Source organism: Physeter macrocephalus, chromosome 15 (genome assembly GCF_002837175.3).
Source record: "Physeter macrocephalus isolate SW-GA chromosome 15, ASM283717v5, whole genome shotgun sequence".
Lineage (NCBI taxonomy): Eukaryota > Metazoa > Chordata > Mammalia > Artiodactyla > Physeteridae > Physeter > Physeter macrocephalus.
In genome coordinates, this window is record NC_041228.1 from 35,174,069 (window position 1) to 35,196,234 (window position 22,166).

At 46.3% G+C, this 22,166-nt stretch overlaps 1 long non-coding RNA gene across 4 annotated transcripts; it reads left to right on the top strand.

The window, feature by feature from the left end:
- Positions 1–13: 13 nt before the first annotated feature.
- Positions 14–21,146, top strand: LOC114487865 (uncharacterized). Of its 4 annotated transcripts, none has more exons than XR_008619473.1 (6): positions 14–270; positions 424–627; positions 734–857; positions 3,497–3,937; positions 16,627–17,092; positions 18,176–21,146. It is a non-coding gene; the product is annotated as an uncharacterized lncRNA (long non-coding RNA). The 4 variants fall into 4 exon arrangements; XR_008619474.1 differs by having other exon boundaries at positions 462–627; XR_003683369.2 differs by having other exon boundaries at positions 14–627.
- The last annotated feature ends 1,020 nt before the right edge of the window (positions 21,147–22,166 follow it).

Here is a 22,166-nt window from a genome sequence, read left to right on the forward strand (position 1 = left end):
TCACCCCCCCAGCTCTCCTGATTCCTGACCCTTGCCACGCCCCCTTTGTCTATTGCAGCCCACCCCAACCCCCTTAAGGTTTCTGAGCCTACCTGGGGGCTGCAGGACCCACACTCAGTCTGCATCCTGCTTCCCTGCTGCCCCTTGGGTCCTCACAGCAGCTTTTCCGTCTCCTGCCCGCAAGTAACAGCAGAATACCAGACTTACCGAAGGTTTGAGGGAGAGAAGGATTAGTCTGCAGTCAAGCATCGTACAGGCAGCAGCTTAAAAGTATGTATGAAATAGCAGTGTTCCTTAATTCTACCAACCGTTCTCTGGCTTCAGCTATGGCCCCCAGAGAGCGCCCTTAGATGTCTGCCCGGGGTGAGGCTCGTCTCATCCCGAAGCCCAACAACACATGCGTATTTTCTTTTCACTCACCAGTCCCCATTCCTGCCATTTCCCTGTGTTTCGGTCTGCAGTCCCTCCCCTCACTAAGATCTGGGTTTGTCTTCGGGTGTCCAACACTCACGAATGAATAGAAGAGTGTGTCCCCCATGGCAGCATACTCCAGCAGCAGGAGCTCTGAAGCCAGTTTCCCGCATCCTTAGGCAGCTGGGGTCGGCTGGATTTGGTTTATTTGTTTGGGTTAGTGATTTTTTTCTTTTCTTTTTTCTTAGCGATTTGTCAGCACAACTTCTCTGCTAAGCAGGAGCTTCTGGGGACAGGGACTTACTTATTTTTATCTCTCCAGGATGAAGCATTCAGTAAATGTTTGCTGAACGAATGAGAGAGCTCATGAGAGGAACTAACTGAGCTTAACAAATAGTGAGAAAGCAGGAAATATTTGTTGAAGAATAGAACGAATCAGTGGCTTGGTGAGTACATTCTCAACTGCTGTACCCCTCTCCACTTACTTCTTAGCAGACTCATCTTTCTGTTTCTGACTCAGGCAGTTAACCTGACCCCAACTCCTCATGACATTCAGCTTGGTTTGACCTTGGGTTGCATACAGTCTAGTGGCTGAGGACTCAGGCTCTGCAGTCAGATAGATGAAGGTTCAAATATCTGTTGCTTAGGAATTCTCCATGACCTTGGGCAGGGCACACAGTTTAAGTCTGAGTTTCCTCCTTTTAAAATTCAGAATGATAACAGTACTGACTCGAAAGGTTTGAAGAAGGATCAGTGGGGATAATCCACCTAGCGTGCTTAGCATAATGCTTTAATGCCTAGCACATAGCAAGCACTCAATAAATGTGAGTGCTGTTATTAACTATTGCCATTGTCTCCTTCTCATCATCATCCCAGGTGTCTGGGCTCAGTGAGAAGGCTCTAAGCCCCTTCCCAGGACAAAGGTTTCACCTCTCTGGAGATTATAGTTACCCCTCTCTGCCAGGTACAGCGGCACTAGGTAGAGATGTTCTGATAATTCTAAGTGGGTGGTCTTTAAGCCTGGTTTGGAGAGTGGGTGGTTTGTTTTAACAACTTAATCTAATTTTTCTCTTCTAACAAAACTTTACAAGAAATGCCAACACACAACAGGATCAAAAAGAAGTGTTAATGAATTCAGCTTCTAGGGTCATTTGCTGGAATTCTGACTCCTTCAGTTACCAGTATGTGAGATTGCCCAAATTATCCAGCTAAGCCTCAATTTTCGCATCTTCAAAATGGGCATAATAATGGTACACACATGACAGGGCAGTTGCATGAGCTAATGAATATAACAAGGCACCTGCTGTGTGCTCAAAGGTTAGCATTTATTATATGAGCATCTGATGGTGGAAGAGAGGATAAACCAGCTCCCAACCATGGTTCAGGCGTTTCCACTGGAACCATGTTTTAAAACTCCAGATCTTACTAGTTACACTGTTCTGATTTTGTTGCAGGAAGGGGGACCCCTTCCAGGGCCCGAGAGTGGGCTCTTGTCTAACACTCAGAAATGAATTGTCTGAGGAGACACACGTGCTGACAGAGCAAAAGACTTTACTGGGAAGGGGCGCCCGGGCAGAGAGCAGCAGGGTAAGGGAACCCAGGAGGACTGCTCTGCCACGTGGCTCACAGTCTTGGGTTTCATGGTAATGGGGTTAGTTTCCGGGTTGTCTCTGGACAAGCATTCTGACTCAGGGTCTTTCCTGGTGGCGCGCACATGGCTCAGCCAAGATGGATTCCAGCGAGAAGGATTCTGGGAGGTTGGTAGGACATATAGGCTGGCGTCTTCTCTCTCCTTTTGACCTTGCCAGAATTCTTCCAGTCGGTGGTAGCTCGTTAGTTTTGCGTTCCTTACCAGGACCTCCTTTTGTTAAGATAACTCATGCAAGTGGCTAATATCTTGCCTGGCCAGGGTGGGTAGTTTCGGTCAGTGGTTCCCCTAACAATTTTACATCTATCTAGATTGGTGCCACGATGCCCAGGAACATTCCAGAATGCCTGTACTCTGACCAAGCTCTTAGTTTTCTCCATGAACCCTACTATGACAGAAAACTGCTTTGGAAAATCTCAGTTCTGCCCTAAGCTGAGGGTCACATCCTTTATCCTTGACTTTAAAAGGTGTATTTATAGATGGGAAGGGAATCGCATCTAAATCATGCAGGCCCTGCCCGTGTCACACTCAGTTAATTGGACTCACTCTGAAAAGGATGTCGCTGCCTTTTATTAGTTAATCAAGAAAAATAGAAACAATTATATGGTCCAGGATGCACCCTGAACCCTTTTCAAGGTCAGTAATAACATGTCCTGCCTGAATCAATTTGAACTAAATTGGATTGCTTTGATCTAAAAAATACTGTAACTTTTACAAATGTGTCATTTTTGCAGACATATTTTTTCCAGTTATATAAAGACCACAGATGAGTCACATGTCATTTGTAAACCCAAAAGGAACTAGATTACAGAATAGAGATACCTGAAATCAAAACAATATTTATAAAAACCACACCAGGATTTTCTCCAGTAAAAAGAGATGATTTTCAAAATCAGGAAAAATAAATAAATATTAGCACTGTTTCCTAGATTTTTCAGTCTAAATAGTCAAAGTAATAAGATACAGGTTTAACTGGTTCCATGGATCCTTGATTAGCTGGAATTCTTTGGGAATAGCATGTTTTGGTTAACTGGATTTTCTCTACCTTGTAAGAAATTTTTCTAGAACATAGTTTTATCCTTCCCTTCCTCCTTTCTTCTTCTCTCCCTCCTATTTTCTCTCCTTCCTTTCTTAAAAATGAATATAAGGGATAGAATTTAATCTTTCAGATCTTCTGGACAATCATTCTGAACACAAAAATTCACTGTTCAGTCTTGAAATAAGGAAGTTGGCTTGATTAATTCTCTGGACAATTGAATAGCAAATAAGTTTATGGTTATTTGACAAATCCCTAGTCTTTCTCTGTGACATAGTCTTCATTTATTTTCTTTATGGCATGCAATACTATCTGAAAATAAACAATTCTTTTTTTTTTTTTTTTTTTTTGGTGGTACGCGGGCCTCTCACTGCTGTGGCCTCTCCCATTGCGGAGCACAGGCTCTGGACGCGCAGGCTCAGCGGCCATAGCTCACGGGCCCAGCCGCTCCGCGGCATGTGGGATCTTCCAGGACCAGGGCACGAAGCTGTGTCCCCTGCATTGGCAGGCGGACTCCCAACCACTGTGCCACCAGGGAAGCCCCAAGGGCAAAGGTTTTGGAGGCAGAAGTGTGCTTGATGCCTTCAAGAAATAGGAAGGAGGCCCGTGAGGCCACCATGGGGAACAGCATCAGGTACGTCGCAAGGTCGGGTCGGGCATGACTGGCCTGAGCGACCTACTCACCGCCTTGGAGATGGAGGGTAATGGCAGCCCCAGACCCATCTACTCTGCCAGCCTCATGGGAACTTCCAGAGATAAGAAGCATACAGAAAGATGATGATACAAAGTCAAGCCAAGACCACAAAGATGCCAGAGCTTCGAACCTCTTCCAACCTCACCCCGTAAGTTTCACTCCGATTGCTTGGGCTTAAGAAGATCATTGACTGCACCATACCAGTCCGTCTAGCGCTCAGAGACCGAACAGAGAGCCCGAACAGAGAGGGAGCCGCAAAGTGCTGTGTGCATCCTTTACCTCCCAGACCCCTCTTACCCACTGAGTGCTAGGCGTTTGCTAACTGCTTCAAAAATAGTCTCATACAGAATCTTCACTGCAACCTTTGCAGGATCCCTATCAGTATTGTCATGTTATAGATGGAGAGACTAAGACTCAGAAAGGGGAAGGAATTTGCCCAAGGTCAGATGGTGTGAGATGTGAGCTCCAAAGCTCACGTTCATCCTCCTCCACTGAATTTCCACTCTGGGGAGAGGGTGTGCGGGCAGAGATGAGAAGGAAGTTCTAACAAGCCTTTCCCACCTAAGCCAAAAATAACTTCAACCTCTATTTGTCATCCAAGAATATCATTATGAATGCCCTCCATTGAAACACATTATAATCCAGGCAGACTCCATGACGTGCCCGGTTCAGTTTACCCGTACACGCTGTCCCCAACTAGCTGTGCATTTATTGGTAGTTTTCCTTCTGGCACTACTTGCTGCGATCTGGGTTTCTCAGCAGCTTCTGGTCTTGTCAGTAGCTTCATGCCCTACTGCCGTGAGCAGGCCTGAGGGGGACTCTGCCTTTCCTGTGAGTTCCTGAGAGCTTTTAGCTGCTCAGAGACCTTTTCTCTGATTTCAGTGTTCAGAGCTGTACTCTGAATGGCTGGCGTCACCAAACACCCAATTTCAGCAAAATAGAGGTACTTCTTCTCAATAGCTTGCTAATCAAGTTGAGCTGACATATTGAACTGGATATTATTCAAACTTTCTATTTTACTTAAAAAAAATTTTTTTTTGGCCATGCCCCACAGCATGTGGGATCTTACCTCCTGACCAGGGATCAAACCCGCAACCCCTGCAGTGGAAGTGTAAGGTCTTAACCACTGGACTGCCAGGGAAGTCCCTAAACTTTTAATTTTAGATTTACAGAAAAGTTGCAAAGCCAATACAGGGAGCTCCCCTGTACTCTTCACCCACCTTCTCTTAATGTTAACATCTTACATAACCACGGTTCAGTTGTCAAAACTAAGAGATCAACATTGGTTGTGTATGTACTTTTAATATGCTATGGACGTGAATGCTATATTATATATTGGATATTTTCTGGTTTTCTAGATGATCTCATTTGTACATAATAGTCTAGGAAGCCAGTTTCCTCCTTTTTTTTTTTTTTTTTTTTTTTTGCGGTACGCGGGCCTCTCACTGTTGTGGCCTCTCCCGTTGCGGAGCACAGGCTCCGGACGTGCAGGCTCAGCAGCCATGGCTCACGGGCCCAGCCGCTCCGCGGCACGTGGGATCTTCCCGGACCGGGGCACGAACCCGCGTCCCCTGCATCGGCAGGCGGACTCCCAACCACTGCGCCACCAGGGAAGCCCAGCCAGTTTCCTCTTGATGCCTCAGCTTGTGAAGCTCTTTCTGAAAAAGTGTTCAATTTCCCCCTACCCCACTGGAAAGTTTACAGCTGTTGCAAATCCAGACTTTTGGTCCTTTTCTTCTTTATTTTCGAGCTGAATTAAGAGAAAGAATAAAATGTACTTACAACCAAATAGCAGCTAAGTACATAATTTCACCTCACCAGTTTGATTTGTGTATCAAGTCCGCAGGTTTGCACCTATGGGTAAATACTACTTACCTAACCAATTATGGAAGAATAGATAATGCTGCATTTATTTTATCTAACCCAGTGAATAAAATCCATCCTGCAATTTCTCTCTTCCTTAGATTTCAGAAAACTTGAATACAGTTGTTGGGTAGTGTGAGTATTTCTAAGGAAAACTGTTAGAGTGGGATATGACTTTCTTAGTTCTCTAAAGTGTAACAGCCAGACAATACAAACAAAGAAAGCTAAAGAGAGAACGGAGGGAGTGAGAAGGAGAGAGAAAAAGAGGTATTTTGAAATTGTTGAGGCAGAAAAGAAATCAGGAATGAGCTTGTAACAAATCCGGGTGGCAGAAAATGGGATAAGAGGAAAACCAGGAGACTTTGTTGTCCTAGGTCAGGTCCCCTCGACACAAATTCTGAGACCGAGATTTGGGAGATCTCAGGGACAGCACCTTGAAGGAAATGAGGTAAGCAGGATTGGACAGAGGGAGAAATTTGAACGTGATGCTGTTGCAGCTGAAGCCTCAGCCTGTCCAGTCCAGCTGAGAGCTCTGGAACTGAGCTAGTCCTTTAGAGTTGTCCCAAATGGATGCTTTGTACCCTCACATCAACCAGACTTTGGATATGGGCTATCCCCAGGAAGGCGCAAAGCAGTTTGCCCTTCTGAGAGCAATTCCCAGAGATGGACTGAGCCCTGAGTTGTCAAATACCAACGTGCCTGACCACTGGGGGAAGGAGTTCCTCGGCCCTGCCGGGAAATCTGGGTAGCACGCCAGAGCATCGATCACATATGGTATCCTCAACCAGGAGAAGAGAATGTTGTAAGAAAGGAGTGGTCAGCTGTATGGACTCTATCTGAAAGGTTGAGAGTTGAGGCTAGAGACGTGCCCAGATGGAGGACTTGGTGACCTGAACCAGAGAATTTTAGTGGAACTGGAAGGGTGCAAATCCAATTGAAGGGACTGAGAAGAGAATGAAGATGAGGAAATGGAGACAGAGTAGAGATCATTCTTTTGAGAATTTACCAGTCAATAGGAGCAGAGAGATTGGGTGTTAAATCGAGAAACACATGGAGTCAAGGGAGGTTTGTTATTTAAGTTGAAAGATACCCAGAACATGTTTGCTGATAAACAAGAGGACACAAATGATGGGGGGAACTGAAATGCAAGAGAGGGAGGGCGTGGTTGCAGGAACCACATTTTTGAGAAGGTGGGGAGGAGTGGGATTACAGGGCACAATTGGAGGGTGTGGCCTTGGATCAGGGAAGGATACGTCACTCACAGTAGTAACAGGGTGGGCCTCCAGTGAGTACTAGGTGACTTTACCTCCCTGACTGTATTTGACAGAATAGAGGAGAGCTATACCAGGCCTAAAGATAGCCATCAGATTCCCTCTGTCTGGAATTTGGAATAGGGATTAAGAGACAGAGATCAGTTTCTTGAAAGGTGATTTGAACCCAGGAGCTCAGGAGTGGCTATTTTTCATCTACCGTGTGTTCTGGGAAGTGGAGAGAGCAAGAAGCAGGTGTTCGTAGAGACAGAAATGAGACAGGTTGCAAATCCAGGATCTGGGACGGAGTCTTATCTACCATACGGAGCACTGCCTGATATTGATGTGCAGTTAGCCTCAGTCCGGATACCCCAGAAGGCATCGTTGATTTAAGTCAGCCTTCAGCAGAGAGAGTTATTTTGCCACACGACTCAGGCTCTTTCCTGGGACTGTATCATGGATCTTGTACAAAAATGGTGCTTCCCGTGCCCTTCCACTAGTGGAAAAACTGGAGGCAAGAAAATCTAAAGCCATAAGGAACAATTAAATAAATATGAGCTAGTCTTTCAATAAATAGTATCTAGCCACTCCAATTCATTATTATGAAGACTGGATAGACACAAAAAGCAAAATAGGACACCATTCAACACACATTATTATAGCATTGTAAAAAAGTGCGTTTGAAAAAGATGGACGAAAATACACCAAAATGGCAACAGTAGTACAATATCAGGTTAACGAGATCATGCGTGTTTTCTCTTAATTTTCTCAAGTTTATTTCTAAAATGTGGCTATATTATACAGATGATTTAAAACAATGCTTTCTCCTAACGCTCAGAGCTGAGCAGTTTCTGGGAGCCCCTCAAGTCATCACAGATCATATACCTAAAAGGAAGGAAAGCGTCACCTTGAGAATTGGGAAGTCGTTGTTGACATCCATGGGACGCCCACCTGCCGACTGGGGACATGAATGACAGTCCCTCAGTCAAGCCTAGGAGGAGAACATGGTGACCACTTGAACACGATCAGATCTTGCAGCTTGTTCCCACTGCAGGAATACTGCCACGAAACAGCTGTGAAACAGAGAAAGAGGCTGGGCCATGTCCTCCTCCCAAGTGATTGCAAGTGGCCGGCTGCCGGCCAAGCGCTGCCCGCCCTCAGCCCCTCCCTGGCCGGTCTGTGGAGCATCTCACCTCTCCTCAGCAGCTCTCCTCTTAAAAGCGCCAAGGTTTTGATTAGGAGCCCCGCTGCGCACTGACCCTGAACTTGAACTCTGCTAAGTGTCTCCAAATTGTCTTAATGAGGATCCCGCCCCCCCCACGCCCCCGGGGGGTGAGCCCAGGGCTGGCCTGTGACTCTCCTTGTAGGCGACATGCAACGGTCACTGAGTGGTTGCTCAGACCCGCCCTGGGAGGAGAACCGCAGTCAGAACTGTGTGCTCCTGGGGCTCGGAACGCTCCTTAGTTGACTGAGCCTGGCTGATGCTTCAGGTGAGCAAGGATTGAAAAGAATAAGTAGTAAAGGGGGATGAGAGCTGGGGACCCAAACTCTCTGCCTGAGCGAGCAGCCGCGCTTCTGAGCTTCCTATGGTTACAAATCCCTCAAGCCATGTGTATTCCTCCAGTTTAATCTTCCAGCTCCCCAAACAGAGGCCAGGAAATATATGTGCTGCTGAAGGAAGCACAGCAGAGGCCAGGAAAGATGGACTGCTATGGGTTTCAGTTCATCGTAATGAGACACCCACCCCAGAGGCTACAGTATAAATTAGCAACTGGCCTTGTGTTGGTGGACAGTACATAGCTACGGCAGAGAGGAGCAACTTAGCAACAAGTTCTCCCCAGAGGGCAAAGGAATGTGAGAATAATGTGAGAGGAGACCCCCAACCACAGAGGAGCAGAGCTAGTTATCAAAGAAATGGAAATTACTTACTTTATATTAAATATCCATATTTAGTGAGTGACTACTACGTGCAGGCCCTGTGCTAGGTGGTGAGCAAAGCTGAAGCAGTCGGAGGGTCCACGTGTCGGATACCCACTGTCAGAGACCTTGGGGTAGTCTCAGGGGAAGGTTTGGGTGGTTCCCTGGCAACACGAGATACAGGCAAAAGGCAGGGGCATCACACCTATTCCTGGGTATATGGCAGAGAAGCCAAACAAGTTAGCTGGGCTTCAGGTCTCTGCTTCAACACCATTGCGTCCCAGAAGCCACTGGGAGCTGACTCCCAGGACCCTAGGTTCCCCTGCTACGTCCTCAGAGTGTAACTGTAGCACTCGTGAGTGTGATTGTGAGATTAATGGTCTCTTTCCATGAAAACAGGCATGGGGACATCTCTTGATGATGAACATTGTGCCGTCGGCCGTGCACGAGTAGGTTCTCTACCAATATTTAGTGAGCAAATATCCTTCACAGCACTCACCACACAGTAAGGGTATAAATCCTTAGGTAATTATTTCTCAACTACCTCGTTCATTGCTACACCTCCAGTCCCAAGCACACAGGGACCTCCTTTATCTTGTCTCCACCAGCATTGGCCTGCACATGGTGGCACCCAATGTTGGTGGCAGACATAAATGAATGAATTAACAAACATGAATAGAAGGCCACAGAACTAAAGATGCGTAGGAAAAGGGGGGATAAAACTGAGAGCTCAGGCTTCCCCGGTGGTGCAGTGGTTAAGACTCTGCCTGCCAACGTAGGGGACGCGGGTTTGAGCCCTGGTCCGGGAAGATCCCACATGCCGCGGAGCAACTAAGCCCGTGTGCCACAACTACTGAGCCTGCTCTCTAGAGCCCTCGAGCCACAACTACTGAGCCTGCTCTCTAGAGCCCTCGAGCCACAACTACTGAAGTCCACACGCCTAGAGCCCGTGCTCCGCAACAAGAGAAGCCACCGCAATGAGAAGCCCGCGCACCACAACGAAGAGTAGCCCCCGCTCGCCTCAGCTAAAGAAAGCCCGTGTGCAGCAGCAAAGACCCAATGCAGCAAAAGATAAATAAATAAAATAAATAAAATTTTTTAAAAAACCATCAAGTGTTTAAAAAAAACAAAAAAAACAAAAAAACCCTGAGAGCTCAGGAGTCAAATACGCCCAAGAATGGACCAGGTGAGCAAAGAGTGAGAATGTCTAGGACTTCTGCCTGAGTGGACGTGGGATGCCCAGATCCTCCTTCCAGGTGTTGACTGGGTGGTGTGTGTGTTTAAGGGAACAGGTGAGGAGATGATAAACTAAGGCCAAGGGCCTCTTTACTCCAGAGGAAAAGCTAAACCACTCACTTCCTCCTCTGCAAAATAAAAAGCCCAGATCCTTTTCTTTTGTGAGATGGAGACTTGAACTCCCGAAGGTCTGGGGAGCAGGGGAAACGGTTTGGCACCTGCAAGAGCAGGTTCACATATAAGGCTGGATGCCAGCGTGCTGGCTGGGAGCGTTTAGTGCATCTTGCTGACTAGTTGTGAGGTCAGCTTGGTGTCTAGTAGGTAGAGACCTGAGCGCGCATCAGCAGGGCTGCCTCTGCTACAGGGGATGCCTCTTCTTCCCAGGTGTGAGTGCCAGCAGGCTTGGGGAAGGGTTCGGGAAGGTGAGGGAGCCAGCAGTCCACAGCAGGGTGACGAGGGGAAGATGTGGGCCTCCTGGAGAGCTACTCGCCGTGTCTTTGCTCTCTCTCTTTGCTGTAATGTCTCTCCTTGGACCACTTGCCAGAGTTGGCTGCTAAGGCAGGGACTCTCCTGGAAGTTGAGAGACTGCAGAAATAGTGTGAAGATTCAGGAAGCATAAACTGAGTTCCAGATGGGAATTGCTGAACAGTCCTCCCTTTCTGGACTGCCTCCTCCTCTCTCCATTACCATTCTAAAACTTGTTTTCGTGGACTATTTTAAATAAAATTCCTTCTTATCCCAACTTCCACTTCCTGCCTTCCTGGGCACCAAAAAAAAGGAGTGGGAGCACTGAATTTTTAAAGCAGCTGCCCAGTCCCCACCCCAATACACACACCACACACACACACACACACACACACACACACACACACACACACACCCCTCTAAAACACTCTATCCATTTTTAGCAGGTAAACAGGGAAAGGAAAATGCAGACTTTTGCGATAAACTAGCTTATTGCCTGGTCAATCCATTTGGATGGGGACTGATAGATTTTAAAATAGGGCTTCATTTTTTTTTTTTTTTTTTTTTTTTTTTTTTTTTTTCGGTACGCTCAGCGGCCATGGCTCACGGGCCCAGCCACTCCACGGCATGTGGGATCTTCCCGGACCGGGGCACGAACCCGTGTCCCCTGCATCGGCAGGCAGGCTCTCAACCACTGCGCCACCAGGGAAGCCCAGGGCTTCATATTTTAAGCTGGCTGCTCTGTGATTGACTCAATGTTGCTGCAAAGTCAGGCTCTTGTCAAAAATACTTTTCAGGGCTTCTTGGAGGTTAGAGGTGGCATACCCTGTACACAGCTTATCTAGGGGTAGTTTTTTAACTTATCTGTGCTAATTTTACCACTCTTTGAGGGGACATACCAAAATTTTCCCTTTTGTGTGTCTGTGTATATGTCAGATTATTCTTCTATTTAGTACTTCCATCCAATTCATCCAAGAAAGTTTTCTAGATACATTGACTTTACTTATTTTTTAATTCAAGTGTCACAAATTTTGGATATCTGTTAAGCTGCTCTGAGTTGATTTAAGCCATTGTCTAATTTGACCTTAATCATAACAACAACAAAAGCATACTCTATACAAACTTTTTAGTGTTTCACAGACGCAAGTAGTTTATATGTTCATTCAAATAAAGCGTTTCAACGATTTAAATATCGTTGAGTTGTAAAATTTCCGGGCAAGAGTAAAGAGTGGTCCCCAAACTTGTAACTCTTTAAAATGATCTCATTCTGCTAATAAATAGAAGCCAGCGTGTATGTTTACGTTCTGGGGGGCAGCGCACAGGGGTGGGATTGACCCAGACGGTGAGCCAACAGACTCACGCTGTGGTCCTGAGCTGCCCCTCACCCGTCAGCTGTGTAAGTGTGGGTCAGTCACTTTGTCTTTCTGGCCACTCTCTCCTTCTGTGGCACCCAGGGCAATTGGACTTGATGGCTTCTAACCGCCCCCCTGCCCCCCCAGTTCTGAAATGTCATGATTCGATACTAAGGAGGAAACTTAGAATCATCTAGTCCGAGGCCAAACCCGGCCCACTGCTTGATTTTATACATCCCACAAGCTAGGAATGGCTTTTACATTTTTACATGGTTGGTAAAATAGTATTACATGAAAAGCAAAAATTACATGCAGTTTTAATTTCAGTGGCCATAAATAGTTTTATTGGCACACAGCCATGCTCACTTATTTATGTATTGTCTGTGGCTGCTTTCCCACTACAACGGCAGAGTTGAGTAGTTGCTATAGAGACATCATGGCCCACAAGTCGAAAATACTTATTATCTGGCCCTTTGCAGAAAAAGGTTTCTGGCCCTGATGTAGTCCAACTCCTTGACAGATGAGGAAATTAAAGCTTGGCCAAGTCCTGATCCCAAAAGACAAAACATTGTTGTAGAAAGAAAGCAAATGGCCATTTTGAAGCATCCAAAGGGACAAAAACAATGAACAATAAACAAAAGGTTAAGGACGTAAAAGGAATTTCTTCCTCAAATGGCAAAGGATAAGGCCTTATACGAGAGATGAGGACAAAGAAATTGTGAAACCCTTGGGGCAGGCTACACTCATTTGTATGGAAGAACTGCTGTTTTCTTAATCTGGAATCAGATTACAAGAACTTGATGAGGATTCGGGAGGTGGGCAGAGAACACCAGAAAGGGCTCGAGATTCTCCATGCTGATAAGACTCCAGAAAACTTATATCCAAACACGCTGCAGGAAATGGAGGTTGACATTAGAAATGCTTTAGGGGGCCTTTTCAAAAGTGTAGGAGGTCTGGAAGGGGTGAGGCAATGCTGCTGTAACTGGGGAAAGGAAGCCTGGGACAGACTGGAACCTTCCGTCAAATGGAGGCCTAGTGCTGGGAAATCCCAAAGCCCTTTAGATCAGACTCGACTTAGAATACCCAGCATAGGGCTTCCCTGGTGGCGCAGTGGTCGAGAGTCCGCCTGCCGATGCAGGGGACGCGGGTCCGTGCCCCGGTCCGGGAAGATCCCACGTGCCGCGGAGCGGCTGGGCCCGTGAGCCATGGCCGCTGAGCCCGCGCGTCCGGAGCCTGTGCTCCGCAACGGGAGAGGCCACGACAGTGAGAGGCCCGCGTACCGCAAAAAAAAAAAAAGAACACCCAGCATAGTTCTGAGAGCTTGGCCCTTACTAATGACATGCTCACATCCTGCCAAGGGTGGTAAATAGGGGCAAAGCGTGGAGCTGGCCACATAATGATTTTAGAAGGTTTAAACAAAGTTTCATAGTAGGGGGTGGGGAGGAGGGTGTCAAGCTCATCGTCCTTGGATTCACATAGGAGCATTGCATTACTGGGGATGGGCAATAAATATTTCAAGCCCAAGAGAGAAGAAACTGCCCCAAGATCTGTGCCGTTGGTGATCAGCCAGGTGCCAAATATTATTCCCGTGGGAAAGGCCCTAAGTAGTTAAAATAGGTAGTTGAACTTAGCCAACAGATAGGATTTACCCTGGAAATTCAAATTATTGGCAACACAGTGTGTGTTCCCCTGGGTCAGTGAGTCGGAAGGGCACTCTCTAATTTAACTTGGTGGTTAACGGCGTGAGCTTGTGAGTCAGGCTGCCCAGGGTTGCATCCAACACCTACTGCTTGAATTCCTTGGGCAACTTACTGGACCTCTCAAGTCTCATTGTCTTCTTCTGTAATAATAACAAGAATTTTATTTTATTTTATTTTTTAAAATTTATTTATTTTATTTTTGGCTGCGTTGGGTCTTCGTTGCTGCACGCAGGCTTTCTCTAGTTGCGGCGAGCAGGGGCTACTCTTCTTTGCGGAGCATGGGCTCTAGGCGCGCCAGCTTCAGTAGTTGTGGCACGCGGGCTCTAGAGCGCAGGCTCAGTAGCTGTGGTGCACGGGCTTAGTTGCTCCGCGTCATGTGGGATCTGCTCAGACCAGAGTTCGAACCCATGTCCCCTGCATTGGCAGGTGGATTCTTAACCACTGCGCCACCAGGGAAGTCCGATAATAACAATAATTTTAAAAAGAATGATAATAATAGTACAGCTATGGGCGGCTGTGAGTATTTAAATGAGATTATCGATAGACAGTGCTTGGGAGAGCTGAGCATTCGTGAGTGTTTATTGAATGAGCCCTACCCATCGTTGGCTGCATTGTCAAGCATATTAACTAAGAATATGCATTTGAGTGCAAATAGTTCTGGGTTGGACTTCTAGCTTCACCACTGAGTAGCCTTGAAACCATGAGCAAATTACTTCAACTCACTGAGCTTCTGTTTTCTTATTTGTGAAATAGTGATAATACTACTTACCTTAAGGGGCTGTCATGAGGATGTAGTGAGAAAATATACTTAAATTGCTTGGGAGAGTTTCTGGTACTTAGATATTATCATCATCATCTTCTTCATTACTATTATTCATTGGTTCCCTAATATCCAAATATATTCTGAAGACAAGCTGAAACAGTAAGCCTGATAAGATGCATACTTGTGGCATAGACACATATAAAGAATTTTCACATAAGTAATTTGATCAAGTGGTGGTGAAATGGGTTTGGATTGTCATGAAATTCCTCCGATGAGCTGGGGAGACCAGGTGCAGGCTCAAGGGAGGCTGTGGAGATCTCCCCGTGGGCGCCCCCCGCCGGCGGGGACCTCCTCCTGCCCCAAAGCCCTCCGTGCTGAGCCCAGGGGCAGCGTGTGTTTGGCTCCTTTGATTCCCTCCTTGAATCTTTCTTCTTGTCTTTCCACCTCCTTTTTGCCAAATTCCATGATTCTTGTTTCCTGTCAGGCTTCTCAACATTTGGAGCATGTGGCTACAATACCGCCTCGTGTTCCAGGTAAAATTAAACGCCTGACTCATCCTTTTTATCAGCAAGAAGATAGAAATGATGGCCTCTGGAGAGGAAAGGGCTGTTTAATAGCTGGCCCAATCTCACTTCTTAGTTTGCTGAGTCCAGACTTCGTTTCCTACCATTAAGAGATTGGTTTGCTTATCTGATATTCTGCAGGTTAAATTACCGGGCATCCACGGGGATGGGGCTTGACAAACCTGCTTTTCCTATTGCTTTGCTACCCACACCCTTTCACTTCTGCTAACTCCTTCACAATGAACAGAAGGGAGCCTATCCGCTGAGATCAGGAATTACAAGAACATGTGTTATAGATATCAGCGGGGTACTGCTTAGCATAAAGTGTGATAAGGCCGAGGTGTTGCTTCCACTCAAGTTCTTAAGAACTGAGGGTCTCTTCTCCCACATAAGCCAGATTGGAAGCCTTGTCTTTCCTTCCACTTTCCCATGTGCCCATATGGGGGCCGCTGGGGAGTAAATAACACATGTGACTCAAGCTCTTGTGTTCATACGTTCTTTCTTGTGAACCTATGGGGTCCATGGGATCACTGCATCCAGGCTTTTCCTTCTGCTGATAAGGAAGACATGACATATGGTGACAGCTGGATTCTAGCCGAGCTGAGACCAGAGTCCAGGTGTCCTGACTCTCAGGCCACCGACCTCTCTTCTCACCCTGGTGTCCTGGCTCTTGTTTGGCCTTCTCTGTGCATGCCATCCTCTGCAGACCTAAAGATTTCCCCCAGTGGCTTGTGGTCAGGACAGATGCTTATTTGGGTGAGGAACTGGGCTGCCTGAATCTGACTGACAGAGGAGACTTTATGGTGAGGCACGAGGGGTCACTGCAGGGTTTTCAGCTTGGGTAGGGCTCACAACCCAAGTCCCAGTAGGAAGGCTGACTCTGAACCTGGTCCGAAACCAAGCAAGCCACCAGGCCTGAGGCCTACCTGCCACCCTTCCTCTCCAGCAGCCAGAGTCTGGCAAGACCAGTCTGAAGAGTGACCTGATGCCTTTGACCCATGCTTGTGGTAGGTTGAGTCCAGGGGTGATGATCAGCATTGTGTCCCAGGAAACACTGATATTGGGCCTCAATGATGTGTACAAAGTGGGTGACCAGAGACAGGACGCCTGGGGTCAACGCTAGGAATCAAAGCACAAAAGGCTGTCAGAAAACCAGACAAGAGCTCCTGGAGAATGTTTGTTTGAGCAGGACTGTCCTTTCTAGGCCAAGACAACTCGGCATCTCACTTCCTCTTCCCTATAGTTCTTTGAGGGGGATGTTTTCCTCCCCATTGTCAGAAAACTGAGACTTGGAGAAGTTATTTGCCGAAGTCAGGAAGCTAGTAAGTGTCAGAGTCAAGACTAGAACCCAGGTCTTCTGATTCCAAAGCTCTTGTTCTGTCCAGGTCACCTTTTAGAGAAGTCCATCTCCATTCAACTCTGATTGCCATGTGTGGTGTGGCATTCGTAATCATGCAATCAAACATGCAATCCTGGATGGGTGTCCCTGACGGCGCAGTCCAACTCAAAATACATTGATTTCCTTTGTCATGGTGATACCCAAATGGTGCCCTGAGAAGGTCCCCTCACAGGGGCTTGAGTGGGGACAGAAAAGGAGGATGGGGATGGACACAGGCCACCTGCTGTCTGCACTCAGCCCCCAGTCCTCTCTCCACCATCCCTTCGATCCATTTCCGTGGGTTAGGATCCCGTGTTTGAAAAAGGTTTCAACAACCTCTGTTCTTTCAGATGATCCAGCTTCTGGTTCAACATTTGCAAGAGAGGAAACTCACAAACTAGGTGGACTTCAGGGTCTTCCAGAGCTGAGCAAATGAAGATGTCCGGGAAGTGACCATGACATTGTCTTCTGGGTTGAAGAGCCCTACAACACCAACAGCAGTGTGATGCTCCGAAGCGAGCGCAGCCACAGGAGTTAACAGCTGCCTTAGAATTTCCTCACATTCATTCGTTCACTTGAGAATATTTAAATTAGAACCATCTACATCTGGTCCAGCAATCTGACTTTCGCAGAGGCCCAAGTAGATACTGTTGTGGGACAAACAGGACAATCTCTCCAATGTCACCCTCGAACGACCAGAGAAGAGCACCCTCAAATCCCAGACAGTGATCTGTCAGGCATGAACTTAGCTAAACTTTTCAATAGTGATGTTATTCATGTTTTTGGCTGTCATCACTTCTTGACCGAACAAGCTCAGTAAGTTGCTCCCACCTATGCACTTCCTTCCCCGTCCTATATTTATGTCCCTCACTTTCCAGGGGTAACTCTAGGTGTCGTGAGCTGGGAAACAAGCTCAACCTGATGTGCCTGAAGCACCAGTGGAACAAATAATTCTTGAACTGACCGTTCTGACCAATGACATCATTGCAAATGCACACTGGCTCAGGTTTTCAGTCCCTTAAAACCCTTCCTCTCACCACTGTTCTGAAATCTTAGGCATGCAAAGTAGTTTTTCTATTCCTTAGACAACTGAGCAACCAGAGTAGGGGGTGTTGACTGTTCCCCCTCTTTTACCTGGGTTCCTTCACATATTCTCATCTTTAGCAGTCTAGCCAACCCCATGCACATTTAGAGAAATGCAAACAATCTGTGTTCTCTTTCCGTATTCTGAGGCCAGAAAATCTCACTTTGACCATCTCTGTACAAGCTGTTGGCAATTCCAGAACCTCTTTGATGCCCTTTAATATCTTCTACCGTAGAGGTACCTCAGTTGACAGGCACCATGAAGGAATAAGGGCAGAGTTTTGGATAAAGGAGCCCAGATAACTAAGAGTATAACTCTTTAAGCCCCAAAGAGTTTTAAAATTTGTAACCATTGCAACCCAAATTTCTCCATGTAGATAAACACAGGCCTGGGGTTAAAAATCTGGTTTCTCAGACTGTAACAAATGATATTTCTCTGTGCTGGCCTCATCTGCCGGTACAGGGCTGTGTTGACCATGAAGATGAGCTGCTTAGACTTCTTTCCATGGGAGTATGATTGTCTGAAGGCTCCAGCGCTGCCCCTCTGTGTCTACTTAGTCACGCCTGTACCATGGCTGTGTTTCCCACGGGCTGCTCCCAGCCAATGACTGAGCATGATGGGGTTCCTGAGCATGGCACGACATGGGACTCCTCAACTAGGAGATGTTGGCTCAAGGACTCCCCATCAGCCTGGCTGAATCCATCTGAGAACTGGCCTGAAAGCTGAGCCTCTTCCTGCTTCACAGGGGTCAGACATGCACCATGGTGTGAAGGCTTTCCCCACCTTCCCTGACTCCTTCTTTTTTCCCTTCACAGGCATTGCCGTCAATCAATTCCTTGCACATTTGATTTTGACAGGATGTCTGCTTCTTTGAGAACCTGAACTAACACAGGAACCACTATTCTGCTCTCCTTTAGAGTCCACTCCACCCACTCCCAGATGTTTCCAGGAGGCATCTCACATGTAGATGGCTGAGAGGTGTAGACAACAGTACTTTGAGAGCCTTGAGGAGCTAAGGGAATAAAAATTGGAGTATTAAAAAAAAAAAGAAAAGAAAAGAAAAAAAATTGGAGTATAAGGATGATTGAAAAAGAGAGCCTCTAGTAAACTTCCAATGCATTGGTTTCAGATCCTGAAGGTCTACACTTGCACAGCGAATGTGGAAATAGATGAGTCTTCACATAGAACACAGCTTCCAATCACCTCCAGCCCTGAAATGGGATTAGGTTGATCCTTGATTGTTAGAACTTAAACTATCTCCCAGAAACAAATATAAATTCTCTCTGAGGAAAGATGGCATTCCTTTTTTAAAAAAAAATTTATTTAATTTATTTATTTTTGGCTGCATTGGGTCTTCGTTCCTGCACGCAGGCTTTCTCTAGTTGCATCGAGCGGGGGCTACTCTTTGTTGCGGTGCGCAGGCTTCTCATTGCAGTGTCTTCTCTTGTCGTGGAGCACGGGCTCTAGGTGCGTGGGCTTCAGTAGTTGTGGCGTGAGGGCTCAGTAATTGTGGCTCGCGGGCTCTAGATCGCAGGCTCCGTAGTTGTGGTGCATGGGCTTAGTTGCTCCGTGGCATGTGAGATCTTCCCGTACCAGGACTCGAACCCATGTCCCCTGCATTGGCAGGCGGATTCTTAACCACTGTGCCACCAGGGAAGCCCAAGACGGCATTCTTGTAGGACTTAAATTACCCTATAATTTTGCATCTACAATGTCTGAAATTCAACAAAAAATAACCAAGCACACAATGAGACCAGATAACATTACTAAAATCCATGAAAAACATGAGACAATAGAAACAGAGCCAGAGGAGATACAGAAAATGGAGTTGCTGCAGATTTTAAGATAAGTGTTCTGACTATATTCAAAGAGATCAAATACAAGACTGAGAATTTTGTAGAGAAAAATGGGTGGCAGGCATAACATTTGCTCTGGGATAGAGGTAAACAAGGTAGACCCCTCTACCTACCTTTGAAGATTCTTCCCTGATACCCCAGGTAGTCAAGATGCTTCTTCCTCCCTCTGGCTCCTATATGGGAATGGTTTTTGTTTTGTTTTGTTAGCTGCCCTTAATTCACTTCCTATTCTTCAGTCTCCCCCAGTTTCCTTTTGGATATAGTCTGGTGGTATCGTTATCAGCTGTCCTCTTCCAGCCAAGGGAACAGCATATGACCCAGGCTAGACCAAGGAGACCCTCGCTCTCCCGTGTGGAAATTGACTCTTGAACTGAACGGCCAAGATAAAAAATAGTTGTTTTGTCCAGCAGCTCCTGCCTGGTGACCACCCCTCCCACCCTCCCATCTCCCCACCTCCCCACCCGCAGAGCTGATGGGTGCTACCCATTTTCACCCCTGGTCTCTATGTGGGGCTCTCCACATTCTTTCCATAAGTCCCTTTTTTTGCTTAATTGTCCCAGTGTCAGTTTCTGTTGCTTGCAAACAAAGAACCCTGATGTAGCCCCTACTTTAGTTTTAATCACTTAAAAAGTGTTTATTGAGCACATACTATGCGTCAGGCACCCCCCCCCCCCACTACACATGGGGGATGACACAGTAAAAAAAAGAATATCTGCCTTCCTGAGGCTCTCAGTAAAATGGGAAAGAAAACATTGAATAACTAGTCCCCCAACAGGCCATAGAGTGACAAGTGTGACAAAGGTCAAATTCAGGATATTAAGCAAGTGTGTCTCTAGGATCTTAATTTAGGTTGGGCCCAAGGAGATAGCATAAAGGATGACACGTGTAAGCAGAGACCTAAAGACTGAGTGAAGAACATTCCAGGAAGAAGGGACAACCTCTGTAAAGGAAGACCTGAGGCAGGAAGTAGGGTTGCCTGTCTTGACCTGACCTTGGCCTTTGCTCATTTATCTGGTGGGACTTGACCAGGCCCATTCCAGCCTCTTCCTGGTCTGCCACCACCTGGGGCGATAGTCTTGGTGCAGGAACTCAGCTATCTTTCTCCATGGGCTCCCTGCCCTTTATACTAAGGCTCAAGGCAACAAGTCAAGTCGGTCACCTCCAGTGAATGTTAGCAATGTGAGAGGTGTGGTGAATGCTGAGCTGTACCTCCCTGACCCCCCCTTCATGACTGAAGGACTCACTCCCCACCCCTGCTGTGAGTGCTGCAGGCAGACAACCTTCAGCTGTCAGTCTTACTTCGAAAGCAGTCAGGTCTGGGGCTCCATCCCATGTTCAGAACTCTTGAGACTTCCTTTGAGACTACATTGTCTCAGCTTCTCCCTCTGCACAATCCTGCTTCCTCCCCTCCACTTCTACAGGCTCTGGTCCCAACAGTGTTCCCTACGAACGTCCTGCAAGCTAATCATCATCTCAGATGATGATTCACCAGAATCAAGGGTGAGAAGACTGTGTCTGAGCCTGTCCCATCCTTACCGCGTTAGCTTAGACCAGCCTCAGTACTTACCACTGCGGTTGGTACCAGGCGCCATGCCTATCACACAGAAGGCAGGTCCACAATAAGTGTTTGTTGATTCAGACAGTGTATGGAACTTTCTCTGTAAATGTTTTTAAAACCCACACAATTGTCAATCATTATTATTTAGAGTTGGAAAGGGAAAAAACCATAAGACAACTCTAGTGAAAAAGTGAAAGATGAACTTATATGTGGAATCTAAAAATTTTACAAATCAATCTACATACAAAACAGAAACAGACTCACAGACATAGAAAACAAACCTCTGATTACCAAAGGGGAGAGGGAGGGAGTTGGGAGGATTAAATTAGGAGTATGGGATTAACAGATACAAAATACAATACATAAAATAGACCAGCAACAAGGATTTACTGTATAGCACAGAGAGCTATATTCAATATCGTGTAATAACCTATACTGGAAAAAATCTGAAAAAATATATGTATATACAACTGAATCACTTTGCTGTGCACCTGAAACTAATACAGTATGGTAAATCAACTACACTTCAATTTAAAAAAAGTGTGAAAGAGAGAACTAGATTAAAAGCTGGAGATCCTGGAGCAGGGAGAGTGGGGAAGAAAAAGCCACAGTTGTCCAGAGGAGACATAATGAAGACGAGAAGGAGATCCAGCACTCAGAAAAATGAAAACCGGGGCAGATCAGAGGCACAGAAACCAAAGGGTGAACAAGTGCACAAAAATGTGCGCTGCTTCAGAAATGTCGAGCGGGTTAAGTGATGATATAAAGCTTCAGATTCCAGAGCAACGCTCACATTCTCTCTCCCAGAAATGATCCACTGGTCCTCAGCAGTCTACTCAGAAAACAGGGACGGTGCAGGAACAGATCTGTCTCTTTCGCCACTGTGGAACCAGGGCTTAAGAAGCTCTTGGTACCCACTGGGCACCCGACAACTAGTTATTGTTGAATAAGTCTTAGGGGTTTGAAAGTAGAGTTGGTAATTTATTGTCACTAAATGAAATAGTATGTTAGAAAAAAGCTGTCTGCCACACACACACCTACCTACCCCATTCTATCCATTCGATCTAGCCGAGTTGCTGAGTATAAACAAAGCTGTTTCCTAGTATATCAGAAGCTCTTTTCCCTATGCACCAGGCCTGGAAGGGAATGCTTGAGCCCCTCCTTACACTTATTCAAGGCCTCTGTACCTCTTTTGATAATTCTTTAAAGAGTATGTAAATGAACCACTAATAAGATGGCACACTTCTCAGTTTAGTCGGAAAAGGGTAAACACATGTTATAGAGTATAGATGAGAGATCCGAAGACACATTTTGAAGGGTGTACTAACAGGATATTGGAGGCCGTGGGATTGTTTCAAAATAAAACGGTCCCCCTTTGAAGTGAGAATACAC